Source organism: Schistocerca americana, chromosome 6 (genome assembly GCF_021461395.2).
Source record: "Schistocerca americana isolate TAMUIC-IGC-003095 chromosome 6, iqSchAmer2.1, whole genome shotgun sequence".
Classification (NCBI taxonomy): domain Eukaryota; kingdom Metazoa; phylum Arthropoda; class Insecta; order Orthoptera; family Acrididae; genus Schistocerca; species Schistocerca americana.
In genome coordinates, this window is record NC_060124.1 from 35,333,047 (window position 1) to 35,347,973 (window position 14,927).

Here is a 14,927-nt window from a genome sequence, read left to right on the forward strand (position 1 = left end):
TAACCAGCACCACAAATGCCCTTGGCAGTCATATACCGTCTGGTTCGCCAATCTGCAGGGTCTCTCACACAAATGTTGTTTTGAGTGTCCCAGATGTGTTACCTCACATGCAGACTTGCTAACTAGGGACACGTTTGTCCAGTTAGCACCTGATCTTGGGCCCAAACTAGAGCTTTGACCCTATTCACCCTCCTTTAGCCAACGACCACATTGCGGAATTATGAGTTTATGTCGGTGGCAAGGAACATTCTTTCTGACAACTGGCAGGTAGCACAATTAGGTATACGTGGCAAACAGTGCCCAAGTGCCCCCTGGAGTTCCATAGGCGGCCTTCCCTCCCACTGAGTTGTCATGTATTGATGATGCTGATGATTCCAGCGCAGTGGCATCATGGGGCTGCCCATCTTCACTCATGTTGACCTAGGCAGGTTCTTGTCGATTATGGCATTGTATTTTCAATCTGTGGCATTTTTAGAGGGCGTGCCAGCTGTCCTGACCTGATTGTCTTTTGGTGCATGTTCAACGAGACTGCATGCATGTGGAGGCCATGTGTGGGGTACGCTTGCTACAGCTGGCAGTTGTGTAGCACGTGGACAAACACGTTTCCACGAATAGAAAACCTGCGCCCATATGGCATATGGATACTGTACATACCGCCGATGCGTGCGCAGCTGTATGCTTTGTGGGCATAGTGCTGAATGTATTAAAGAGGTACTATTTAAACTCTGGGGAACTCATTCACATTTTTAAAGTGTTTGCACTATTAATTAACTGTCTGAGTTGTCCCATGTATATGCTTTTGTTGTATGTGCTTTAAGATAGTTTTGCGTAAGTGTTTTAGAAATGGCCAGTGCTTGTGTTACCTGATCACTGTGGGCTGTGGCACGTCCAGACTAGTGGGTGACATTGGGGTGTGATTCCTCTCTCTTGATGTGTCACTGGGGAGCAGGTTTTGTTGTAGAACCATCTGAGCCTCTGATTCAGATCTTCCACTCGGTATCAAAGATTTGCAGATGGTCCTGTTGACAATGCTACAGATGGCGAGCTCCACCTTCATCTTGCAAGCAAGACTGACAGTCTTTACTACCTGTAGCCGACTGAAATCTGACAAAGTCTCTTCCAATCGAAAGTGAGACACATTGTTGGTATTGACATGAGCCACCACCTGTGGTTGGCTGCACCCTGTGCTCTTCATGGCATCTGAAAGTATCTGTTCCACATCTGGAGTGACTCCTCCTGGTGTGCACACAGAGAGCACACAGGATTCCTTCCCCTCCTTGGCAGCCATACCCCGAAGGGCCCCCATTACGTACCTACCACTGAGGCTCCCAACTACCGGTAATCCCTCTCTGTGTCTGCCCAGATTTTGCAGGCCAAGAGGCTTTCCCTGAAACAGGGCAAGTGACTGCATCTGGCTCAGAATGTTTATCAGGGACAGACAGTGCCCGAAACCTGTTCGTCACATGAACCTAGGAGGCCCTTCAACCAGCCCACTGGAAAGTCTTTTGCTGCATGCCACACTCTGAAATGATCTTTCACTCAACCACAGTGTGGCCAGTATCTGGGGTAGCCACTATATTGAACCAATTGGAGGACCTGTGGGAAATGCTAAATGTCCCTTGGTTTCCCATGTCTGGCCCCCATAGTGATGCCCATTGGCAACAACCCCAACACCATGGCCAATGCCAGCACCACCTATAACTGTGTGTGTAGTGGACGGATTGGCGGACGTGCTAGACGTCCCTTGGATACCCATGTCTGCCCATCCCTCTCCCCCTGCCCCCAGTGATGCCCACTGGCAAAAACCTCAAGCTGTAGCACCACCTAGAGCAGTGAGCGAAGGGTTACCAACTCAGCTTGCATCTGAATCCAGCGTTCACAGTCCGTCGTTACTAAAGATAGCAGAAATGTACTCTAGAGAGTTATTGAAAAGTTGATAAATACACAAACACACATGAAATGTAAGAGTTTTAAACTAAACATGCATAAAGGAAATTCAAAATAAGTTGCTTCTTATGAAAAGCTGTGTTAACTCACAAAACAAACAGTGTGCTTTGATACACTACTGCTGTGGGGGAAGCTACCACTCAACTGAATGTTCTAACAACCGTAATTTGCTCTTCAAGCAAAAACAAACACCTGTTGTGATGCAGGCAATGCACTGTGTCATAAAGCAACATATGTGAGCCAGGGGCTGGTGGACAATAAAATTCTAGAAATAGACTGGTCCGCCCAGTGTCCTGACCTGAACCCAACAGAACATCTTCGGGACAAGATAGAACGTCAACTCTGCTCCATGCCCCAGTGCCCAACATCACTACCTTCTCTAATTTTACCCTTGAGGAAGAGCAGGCTGCCATTCCTCCTCAGACTTTGACCTCCTCAGACTTTGACATCCTGCTGAAAGTATTCTCAGCAGAGTTCACGTCAATATAAAGGTGAACAGTGGACGCACCCCATATTAATGTCCTCTAATAGGTGTTTCGATTCTTTTAATCATATAGTGTATACAGCTTATGCAGCTTACATTAATAACTAATTGAGTGGAACTGTCTGTTAAATGGGTACTGTACAATGTTAACTGCGATAAAAACGGAAGACACGTGAAATGCAATCACATTCATTTCTTACAAAATGTAGTGCATAAATAATTTAACACAGTAATACATTGTACGTTTTTATTAAAGATGCATTATTACATAGAATCCACACAAAAAATTAAAAGCAAAGCCTACAATTTCTTTTCTCTCTTAAGTGTAGTGTTTTGCATTTAATTACAAGCATCATCTGTGGCTGTCTATTGTTCTTTTTTAAATGATCCTTTATAAATACAAACAAAATGGGTCTGGTGTACAATACTCTTTAAACTGCAGTATGCTTAAGGCAGAAAAAACAAATAATAACTGGTAGATCGCTCTCCTATAAGAAAAGTGACAAATAGTTCTGTGCTTTATTCCACTAATAGGCCTAACTCAGTCGTATCTTTCTGCAGGAAAAGTATCATTAGTGTAGTTACCAGGAATACCACTAGATAGTGCAGTGTGTCACTTTGCCACCACAGAAAATGTCAATTGTCAGAACAAGAACAACGGCATGTCTCAGTTGTGTTGGGAACTTCACAGGTGTAATGTGTTGCGTAACTCAAGAATAGTGTCACATTTTGAGTTAAGACAGTGTTCCTGTTTGCATTCTGACAATTTTCATGGTCTATGTATCACACCTTGAATTAGGTCACTTTCTCATTTGTGAGATAAGCATTTGACTGTGCCATTTTAAATTAAGAACCTCATATTTTGAGTACATTTGAAGAATGTGCTTGAAATCTGAAGTTATTGATGTTGCCATAATATGAGTACTGTAAAGTTGTTGTTAAGTTATTATTATTATTATTATTATTAGGTGTTTACAATCATTTTTTTGAAATTAAGTAAAATGGTATAGTTATATTTTTTTGTTTTTGTTTTTATGCAGTCTGAAAATGGGTTTTCGTTCCTTGAGAAAATGATAGCCACATCAGGAAAGTTAGACAAGTAAAGTAACATGAGATCCACAATTTCTCAGAAAAGGAGAACAAGCTGAAGGTAACGGCCTCCTTACTGATGAAAAGGCTCCGACTGGAAATTTAGCTTCCTATTGTACCGAAGTTCATGTTTCGACACTCAATTTGAGAAAGTGCAGCCCACTCATCGTTAATTGTGGGGCCTATTTGAAAATAAGTATCGCTTTTTTCAGAAAAAGCTGTAATGAACACAATGATAATTTACAACCACCTGTCCACTACTCGGAGTGTGATCTGAATATGAAGTTTCTTCAGAGTGTGACTTCAGATACAGAAGACTTCCTATCTGAAGTTGCGGGTAAAAAGGCTTATCAACTTGATGATAGCACCTTAACCATGGTTCACATATCAGAAGTATGTCCTGCCCACTTCTTGACATATAGTGGGGGCTAGTTTTTCCTCATTACACTCAACTTGTCAACAGAAAAGAAAAATTCTAAAAAAAATCTGCTTGGATTAAAGAAATTTCAAAATGCCATAGCAACTCATGCGAAGGATATGACATAAAAGCTACTATGGACGATGATCAAACAGACCTATTTTTCCAGCTTATATCTTTCATTGGTGATTGTCTGCATGCAAAACACAATCATCACTCTTGTTAAGTGTATTTACTCATGACATTTTCTTGAGCATTATGGCACACTGTAGCTGCAGGAGGTCATCCTATGCTAGGGATCTAAGTGCCAACTCTGAAACTCTGAAATGCTCCTAAAGTCTAAATGTGTTATAATTACCAAGACTCAAGAGAAATTATGAACCGAGTCTCAATTACTGCTCAACTGTTTACATCATTTTAATAGAAAACAACATGTGAACTTCGGGCACTGGGCTGGGAAGTGGTACCTTCACCACTGGCCACTTCCATATTAGCCACAAAGCTTCACTACATGCACACCTTACAAGTGCAGACTGTGCATGTGACTAGCACAGAACTGCAGGTGGCTGAACTGCTGATGGCATGAGAATTATGAAACGAATGTGTGCTATTCAGAAATCCGCATTTTTTGCCATATGGTGTGCATGCTACATACACTCAGCAGAAGTGCAGATTAAATGAAAGACAAACGAAAGTAATTCTGATGAGTAGGCGGTATTCAAGTAGTATATCACTGCTAATTATCACTAAAGGCATGTGGATTAATTTTTTAGTCACAGCTATTTAAGACAGTCCATTCTATACCCAAAAGGTTGCAAATGATTAACTCACAGAAACAGCTGCTTTTTAAGTATGTTATTCAGCTGTTGTTCAAATACTATAACATACAGAGGATGAAAATGTATAAACATCCATTGTGTTTGGTTTTTGATGCAGAAATAGCCTGAGTTTTCCTGAGAATCAATTTATATAGAATCCAAATTTTTAAAAAATCCATGTGTTTGCCAGAACTTGGAAAGGAGCCCTTAAATGATTCCCATCGCACATCACAACTGCTCAGCAATACATGTTATTTGATCTTGATGCTCTTCAAATCAATTGTGGACATTTGCTGCCAAGCCAGAGGGGCATGATTACCAGCCTGCAAGATGTAATTCCCTGCAGCATGCAGGCTACGTCGCTGAATGAACATGGTCACCAAAAATGGTTTTGGAGACCTTAGCAGTTACTATTTCTTTCAGTATGGTAACATGAACAACTGAAATCCGCAATATGAATACCCGTATCATCACACTTTGCTGCTGGAAGACGATTACATTTCATGTTTTCTTTGGTAAGCAGTCTCAGATTTCAAGCTCCTTACAGCAATGAAGCCTATTTCTTGTACTGAAACATTTACATGAAATTTACAGATAGCAGTTTCTGCTTCACACAGTTTTTCTTCACCCATGAGCTCAGTGGTCACTTTCAAGCAATAGTCTTCTTAATAAAGGTCACAATCCACTTAATTGCCCTCATGTCTCTCACAGTATGTTTAGTTTTTATTAAAAAATTATATTTAACAGATGAAACTTTCACATCAACTCTATAATGCTGACATTATACTTGATTTGTGACTTGTCACAGGTGCACCAAATGAGCAATGACATCATGCTTTCTTTTCGAAAGATAAGACAATACTGGTGCATTACTGTTAAGTCAGAAAACAAGCTTTGGAAATTAAGTGTTTTTATTATTGTACTTAGCAATCATGTGAATTTATAGATTAATCTTGAACCAAAAATAGTTATATGTGGTGTACAACTGGCTTCCTATTAAACAAAACTATTTTCTATGCAGCAAATGCAGAGTTGTGATTTCACTATTCGTCTATTCAGATCATTTAAGAAGCACATAGCTGATGATGTATGACTGGAAATTCCTAATTTAACTTTTTAATCTGGCAACTGCCAACAGGTGTTAAATATGTGAAGAAATCCATGACTGTAGCTATATGATTTTATACATCATTAATAATACTGTTTTTGCTCTTAGACCATCATCATCACTATGAGTGTCATACATCAAACCAGTTTTAAAGCTATAACAATCCAGCACTGTGCACCTGGAAGATGAGACAAATGACCAAAAATACGCACACATAATACAAAGTAAAATGGCTACACAGTGAATAGTATAACAGAAAAGGAGTTAATTTCAGTTAAACCCCTCATTGTACAGCCATTTGCTTCATGTTACAACAGCATTTTTTCAGCCATTTGCCTCATTTTCCGAAAGCACAATGCTAGATTGTTAAGATTTTACAGCTTCAAAACTGTTTGATACAATGATATGTATTCACTATGATGATGGTCCAAAACTGGAACTAATCATGAAAACGTACATGATCATATATCTGCAGTTAATGATTTGTTCCAAATCCCTAATTTAGGCTTATATCACACTTAATCGTTTTATGTCCAGCACTTACAAGGCTAAGCAAGAAGTATATTATGTGACTTAACAAAAATACTTCACTGTCTGGACAGCATAAGTTGTAAAATCATGGAATTAGAGGAAAAATGTAAATAGTTTCTAGGTACCATATGAACAATCTTGGTCGTTTTCATGGTTTTTGACTGGTCCTTCTGACTCTGTGATTTCTTATAAGTGAAGAAGACAACATTATTGTAAAAGGTCATGGCAAATAATTTTCTTAAATTTTATGATCCTTTTCGCACAGTTCGCTTTTAACATGTTTCGTGTGTAGTGGCTTCAGAAGCCTGAAGAGTGTAATGTTTTCAATACAAATAAAATAAATAAGAATAATTCACTGTACTAAAAAAAGACTGTTAAATGTAGTTTCCTATGTATGTTTTGCCCGTAGATGAATATAGTAAATTATCATTTAATGTCTCTGGTACAAAAGAGATAATAACAAAGACAGTCCTATTTGATTAGCACTTTCAATCAAGCAGTCATGTAGCTGAAAAGTTCAGAGGACTACTTGGAGGAAGAGTACGGAAAAACACACGTGCAACACAAGAATTTCTGTTGTAGCATTGGACTCTGTTCATTACCTATTAAAAGAAAGTTATCCTGATTCAACCAACTTCAATACAACCATGCTTGCAGCATTTAAGGCTCATTTTGTGTATTTCTACATCTACATCTACATCATACTCCGAAAGCCACCTAATGGTGTGTGGCGGAGGGTACTTTCGGTATCACTAATTCCTCCAACCCTGTTCCACTGGCGAATAGTGGTAAGCCTATGTATTGGCTCTAATTTCTCGAAGTTTTTCCTCGTGGTCAATATGCGAGATGTATGTGGGGGAAGGTAGTATGTTGTCTGACTCCTCCTGAAACGTGCTGTCCCGAGATTTCAATAGTCCTAGTTTTCTCTTCACATCGGCTCTTTTAAATTTGGAGAGCATATAGGATTTCAAGAAGCGCAATACAAGTGCAATAAACTATAATTTAACTATACATGTGGGTCATTCACATGTAATTAGTTTTACAAAACAGAATTATGGGGCATATACCCTGTTCGTGTAATTAAGCGATGCTGTTAACTTCGTTCAAAGACAGTTTAAATAGGTACTTGAAAACAAAGCAATGATACACGTAGGAGTTTAGGTGATTATAATTTAGTATGGGTAACACAGTTTATCTTTCTGTTGTGCCTATCGTATATTATAGTGTCAACAACATATACAAATGACTACATCAATTTTCGACTGTAATCCTCACATGGGACGTATTTTAAGGTTAACAGAAAAAAACGTAGCATCGTGTGGTCTTGCAGATGTATTTATTTATAGACACCTTTCCTTTCACTTTTGACACGTCAGACTTGCAAGTGAAATGAAGCACGCTATAAGCTATCGAATTCTCAGCAAACTGAAAAACACGTATCGCACAACTTGCACTAACTGCCGTGTAATACAGTGCTGTACAGAATTCAGTTCGATTACCGCAAACAGGCATTTGTCATCTTGCAGTACACTGCGAGACAGGTTATGTCAAGTTCCCACATGGTTATCAACTTCGGTGGGCATTATCCCAGAATAAATGCCTCCGTTCATCAGCAAACTTCATATTGTACAACAGATATTTCTTTTAAAACCGGTCAATTGAAAAATCTCGGCCAGTTCATGAAGACATTGGCAAAGAGGAAACAAATCACCTGCTATTTGACCTGCGACTTAACACGTGGTATAAAGTAATGATTAATGAAATCATTGCCTGCTGTCATTCTGAGTCTGTTTTATGTTGATGATGGGTGTGTGAGAAACCTGTACCGAGAAACGAATCACTCACCTACTGCCTGCATGACAGCCACATCCGCGCGACAAGTTACACTCCAATGCTTCACAAAAATGGAAGAAACTGCACTTTTATTTTAAGAGTAAAAGATTAGGAAGGTTAGCATGATTCTCTCGCGGCAGATTTCTGGTTTTGATATTACGGGTCATGACATCACAAGCCTTACGTTTTACATCCGGCACACTGGGTTGTCAGTGTTATAAATCACAATTGCCTCCATAAACGTTTTGTCGTAAAAGTACATTATTCAATCTAGGTCATTATTCATGCCAATCGAATCTGTGTAATGTTGGAGGGAAGAAATCCATCAAATGGTGCCTGTCAACTTAAGGAATGCAAAAGTACGAAACCTTGAAAACGCTGTAGTTTTGCAGGCTGAACTTCAGCGGTTGGTAGCTTCAGTAGCTTTTTTGCGCGCGGGCACAAACAGCATTAAGTCTTGACAAGGCTTACTTCTCGAGAAAGATTAGTAAATCCTCCAGCAATCTTATTTCACAACGCTCCATTCTTTGGTAGTAGAGCAAAGAAATTTCGGTTACTTATGTACGAAGCACTATTAGCGCTTCGCAATTATGGAAATATGGGTTACAATTGACGTATGCGGCTTGTAATGTAAGATGCCTTGACACGGACCATATCTTACGAGCAATGTGTGGCAGCAATAGTGGTACCATAAACATTGCTGTAATACAAGTCAATACTGCGGTATGGCCCGTGAATATTGCTTTAATACAGATTGGAAATTTTCCACTGCGCAATTAAAACGAATAAAAATAATTATCAGAATCGAGATTACCGACATTAATTAGCACTTCATAATATATTTAACCACCGCGCTTCTGATTGTAATGTTATTACTGAAAAAGTATTTTTCTGTCGTTCCCATACTGGGAGACTCAAATAATAAATCTGTCACTCTGATGAAACGTTTAGGTGCAATTACTTTTATCATAAGAATATCTGCGACTTCAAAGACATAACACTTTGTTAAACTAATGGTTTTTATTCATTTACGACCTACAGGATAATATTCTGGGGTAATTCCTCATTTAGGCAAAACAACGTAATTAGAATTATATGTGGGATTTACATTTTGCTGGCACCTATTTATTAAGCAATTGAGAGTAACTACCAAAAGATTTAGTACCTTTATTTGCACATGAAATTTGTTACAATGATCCATCACAGTATTATCCACAGCCAACTGCCTATACTGAAATACAAAGCTATGCTAACACATGCATGGCAAAGATCTGGCTGCACAGTTGATATTTCTGTTGTACCATTTGTTAATGTGGGTTTTTATGCTGGATTACTATGGTGCAGATACTCCAAAACTGATGAAGTGTGTTCACATGACAAGGGCACATACAGTTCCATTATACTATGTATTAATCACTTCATTGAAACCATACATTTCTGCTATCGAGAGGGCAAAAATCTGTAACAATGAGCAGCTTCTATTTCCGGAAACTGACTTCATATACAGGGTGATTCAAAAAGAATACCACAACTTTAAGAATGTGTATTTAATGAAAGAAACACAATACAACCTTCTGTTATACATCATTACAAAGAGTATTTAAAAAGGTTTTCTTTCACTCAAAAACAAGTTCAGAGATGTTCAATATGGCCCCCTCCAGACACACGAGCAATATCAACCCGATACTCCAACTCGTTCCACACTCTCTATAGCATATCAGGCGTAACAGTTTGGATAGCTGCTGATATTTCTCATTTCAAATCATCAATGGTGGCTAGGAGAGGTGGCCGAAACACCATATCCTTAACATACCCCCATAAGAAAAAATCGCAGGGGGTAAGATCAGGGCTTCTTGGAGGCCAGTGATGAAGTGCTCTGTCACGGGCTGCCTGGCGGCCGATCCATCGCCTCGGGTAGTTGACGTTCAGGTAGTTACGGACAGATAAGTGCCAATGTGTTGGCGCTCCATCCTGCTGAAATATGAATTGTTGTGCTTCTTGTTCGAGCTGAGGGAACAGCCAATTCTCTAACATCTCCAGATACTGTAGTCCAGTTACAGTAGCACCTTCGAAGAAAAAGGGACCAAAAACTTTATTGGCTGAAATGGCGAACAAATGTACAACTAAATGAAACTTTATAGCTCCCTTAATTCGCCGACAGATAGTGCTTAGCTCTGCCTTTTGTCGTTGCAGAGTTTTAAATTCCTAAAGTTGTGGTATTCTTCTTGAATCACCCTGTATATTAGTATACTGTTTAATCAAATATTTAGTTTTTTGCCTAATAACACCTCAATTATTACTCATGTATCAGTTGGTCGTAAATTTCTGTGCCATGGTATCATTTCTTCAGCAACTTGTGCCTCTATAATCTTTAGACTTCTTAACTTTCAAATATTGATTGTACATAAATTCACAGTCTTACAGATGAATGATGCTAATGGATTGTAGAACAGACTGATTAACTATCAACAAAACCCCTAACCTTACAAAAACGAATGTTACCTAATTCCAAACCAAATAAAATGACTTACAAGTACTACAACTAGATACAAATGGCCATAGACTGGATGAATCTGCGCAGTTCCTAAGCATTCATGTGGATAATATACTGAGATGGCCCCAGAACATAGTTAAATTAACCAAAAACCTCAGCACTAACTGCTTTGCTCTTAGAATTCTGTCTCATTGTATTGACATACAGACAGGATTATAGCATACTTTCACTCAGTACTGTCCTATGGTAGAATCTTCTGGAGAAGTATAGCTAAGGTGAAAAAGTATTTGTTCTGCAGGAGTGTGCAATATGAATATTGTGTAAAATTGATATCTGCCCTTTTTGCTCAAGTTTCTTCTAAGATTTAGGGATTCTTGCACCAATGTGACAATACATGTACCCCTAATGAATATTTTCGGTTGTAAGACCTGGCAAACAACAAGACAATGTTTCAAATACTTACATTCATGCATAAAATATAGTTGCATATAAATTGGAATATTTTGATCTAGACCATCAGCTTTCTTAGAAAGGTGACTGGGGATAGGGGTTATGTAAGGTGGAGTGGGTAGCAGGAGAAAGAGTGGGAAGCAGAACCGGGGGGGGGGGGGGGGGGGGGGGGATTGCAGACGGGTTGCGTGCTGTTTGGAGGGAGGTAGCGGGAATGCGGGAGGGAGAGGTGACATGTACATTGTGCAACACACGATGTAGATGATGTAGAGTGTGGCCTGGGAGGCAGTGACAAGGCAGAAGGAAGGAAAACTATTGGATAGAGGGTATGGGGACAGTGGGTTAGCAGACGTTGGATGCCAGTAAGATTATGGGAAGTGATGGATGTGTTTTAAGAATAACTCCCATCTGTGAAGTTCAGGAAACCAATGTTGCAAGGAAGGACCCAGGTAGCATAGGTTGAGAAGCAGCCAACAGTCGAAAATGTTGTGCTGCTGAATGATCAACTTCCACAGAGGTCCTATCCCTGTGTAAGACAGATGTCCAAGACCTGCTCAATCTACCCACCTAGCACATCCTACTCTAGTCCTGTCACAGGCTTTCCTATCCCATCAGAGATGGGACTACCTGTGAATGCAGCCATGTCATATACCAGCTGTAATACAATCCCCGCACAACATTTTATGTGGGCATGACTGGAAACCAGCTGCCCACCAGAGTGAATGGCCAGTGCCAAATAGTGGCCAAGAACGGAGTTGACCCCCCCCCCCATTTGCATTTCACATTGCTGAGCACAACATGCTTGAGTTCAATAGCTACTTCATAACCTGTGCCCTTCCCTTAAAACAAGCTTTTCTGAACTACATACGTGAGAGTCATTCTTGCGACACATCCTCCATTCTCATAATCCACCTGTCCTCAACCTCTGCTAACTCACTGTTCCCACACCTTTTCCTTCCTCTATCCTATTAGCCCCTCGCAATCTATGGCTCGTGTGCTGCAAATCATTGGCTACAGCACCCCATGTTGAGCTGCAACCCTGACATTCTGCATCCAACTGGCACAATGTAGGAGCACAGGTGTGTGTGTGTGTGTGTGTGTGTGTGTGTGTGTGTGTGTGTGTGTGTGTTCTTTTTAGTCCTACATATAAATAGAATTTTATGTACATACATATAGAAGCAAAAGACAATACTTTGATTTTACTGAAGTAAGGAGTATTTTTAGATCATACGCTATACTAAATGCAATTTTATATGAAGATAATCCCCCCCCATGAACCATGGACCTTGCAGTTGGTGGGGAGGCTTGTGTGCCTCAATGATACAGATAGCCATACCGTAGGTGCAACCACAGCGGAGGGGTATCTGTTGAGAGGCCAGACAAAAGTGTGGTTCCTGAAGAGGGGCAGCACCATTTTCAGTAGTTGTAGGGGCAACAGTCTGGATGATTGACTGATCTGGCCCTGTAACACTAACCAAAACGGCCTTGCTGTTGTGGAACTGCGAACGGCTGAAAGCAAGGGGAAACTACGGCCGTAATTATTACAGAGGGCATGCAGCTTTACTGTATGGTTAAATGACGATGGCGTCCTCCTGGGTAAAATATTCTGGAGGTAAAATAGTCCCCCATACGGATCTCCGGGTGGGGACTACTCAGGAGGACGTCGTTATCAGGATAAAGAAAATTGGCTTACTACGGATCGGAACGTGGAATGTCAGACCCCTTAATCGGGCAGGTAGGTTAGAAAATTTAAAAAGGGAAATTCATAGGTTAAAGTTAGATATAGTGGGAATTAGTGAAGTTCGGTGGCAGGAGGAACAAGACTTTTGGTCAGGTGAATACAGGATTCTAAATACAAAATCAAATAGGGATAATGCTGGAGTAGCTTTAATAATGAATAGGAAAATAGGAGGGCGGGTAAGCTACTACAAACAGCATAGTGAACCAATTATTGTGGCCAAGATAGACACGAAGCCCACGCCTACGACAGTAGTACAAGTTTATATGCCAATTAGCTCTGCAGATAGTGAAGAAATTGAGAAAATGTATGATGAGATAAAAGAAATTATTTAGGTAGTGAAGGGAGACGAAAATTTAATAGTCATGGGTGACTGGAATTCGACAGTAGGAAAAGGAAGAGAAGGAAACATAGAAGGTGAATATCGATTGGGGCTAAGAAATGGAAGAGGAAGCCGCCTGGTAGAATTTTGTACAGAGCATAACTTAATCATAGCTAACACTTGGTTCAAGAATGATGAAAGAAGGTTGTATATATGGAAGAACCCTGGAGATTCTAAAAGGTTTCAGATAGATTATATAATGGTAAGACAGAGATTTAGGAACCAGGTTTTAAATTGTAAGACATTTCCAGGGGCAGATGTGGACTTTGACCACAATATATTGGTTATGAACTGTAGATTACAGCTGAAGAAATTGCAAAAAGGTGGGAATTTAAGGAGATGGGACCTGGATAAACTGAAAGAACCAGAGGTTGTAGAGAGTTTCAGGGAGAGCATAAGGGAACAATTGACAGGAATGGGGGAAAAAAATACAGCAGAAGAAAAATGGGTCGCTTTGAGGAATGAAATAGTGAAGGCAGCAGAGGATCAAGTAGGTAAAAAGACGAGGGCTAGTAGAAATCCTTGGGCAACAGAAGAGGTAGTGAATTTACTTGATGAGAAGAGAAAATACAAAAATGCAGTAAGTGAAGCAGGCAAAAAGGAATACAAACGTCTCAAAAATGAGATCGACAAGAAGTGCAAAATGGCTAAGCAGAGATGGCTAGAGGACAAATGTAAGGATGTAGAGGCTTATCTCACGAGGGGTAAGATAGATACTGCCTACAGGAAAATTAAAGAGACCTTTGGAAAAAAGAGAACCACTTGCATGAATATCAAGAGCTCAGATGGAAATGCAGTTCTAAGCAAAGAAGGGAAAGCAGAAAGGTGGAAGGAGTATATAGAGGGTCTATATAGGGGCGATGTTCTTGGGGACAATATTATGGAAATGGAAGAGGAGGTAGATGAAATGGTAGATATGATACTGCATGAAGAGTTTGACAGAGCACTGAAAGACCTAAGCTGAAACAAGGCCCCGGGAGTAGACAACATTCCATTAGCACTACTGACAGCCTTGGGAGATCCAGGCCTAACAAAACTCTACCGTCTGGTGAGTAAGATGTATGAGACAGGCGAAATTCCCTCAGACTTCAAGAAGAATGTAGTAATTCCAATCCCAAAGAAAGCAGGTGTTGACAGATGTGAAAATTACCGAAATATCAGTATAATAAGTCACACACAGTATAATAAGTCACACCCTCCATGAACCATGGACCTTGCCGTTGGTGGGGAGGCTTGTGTGCCTCAGCGATACAGATGGCCGTACCGTAGGTGCAACCACAACGGAGGGGTATCTGTTGAGAGGCCAGACAAACATGTGGTTCCTGAAGAGGGGCAGCAGCCTTTTCAGTAGTTGCAGGGGCAACAGTCTGGATGATTGACTGATCTGGCCATGTAACATTAACCAAAACGGCCTTGCTGTGCTGGTACTGCGAACAGCTGAAAGCAAGGGGAAACTACAGCCGTAATTTTTCCCGAGGACATGGAGCTTTACTGTATGATTAAATGATGATGGCATCCTCTTGGGTAAAATATTCCGGAGGTAAAATAGTCCCCCTTTCGGATCTCCGGGCGGGGACTACTCAAGAGGACGTCGTTATCAGGAGAAAGAAAACTGGCGTTCTACGGATCGGAGCG

The 14,927-nt window shown here is 40.3% G+C and overlaps 1 protein-coding gene across 1 annotated transcript in view; it reads right to left on the reverse strand.

Moving 5' to 3' along the window:
- LOC124619910 (anoctamin-1-like) overlaps positions 1 to 8,416 on the reverse strand; it is a 244,349-nt gene extending 235,933 nt beyond the window's left edge. Inside the window, exon 1 of the mRNA XM_047146544.1 lies at positions 8,241 to 8,416. The gene's annotated coding sequence lies outside the window, so the exon portion shown is untranslated. The remainder of the gene's footprint in view (positions 1 to 8,240) is intronic.
- Positions 8,417 to 14,927: the final 6,511 nt, after the last annotated feature.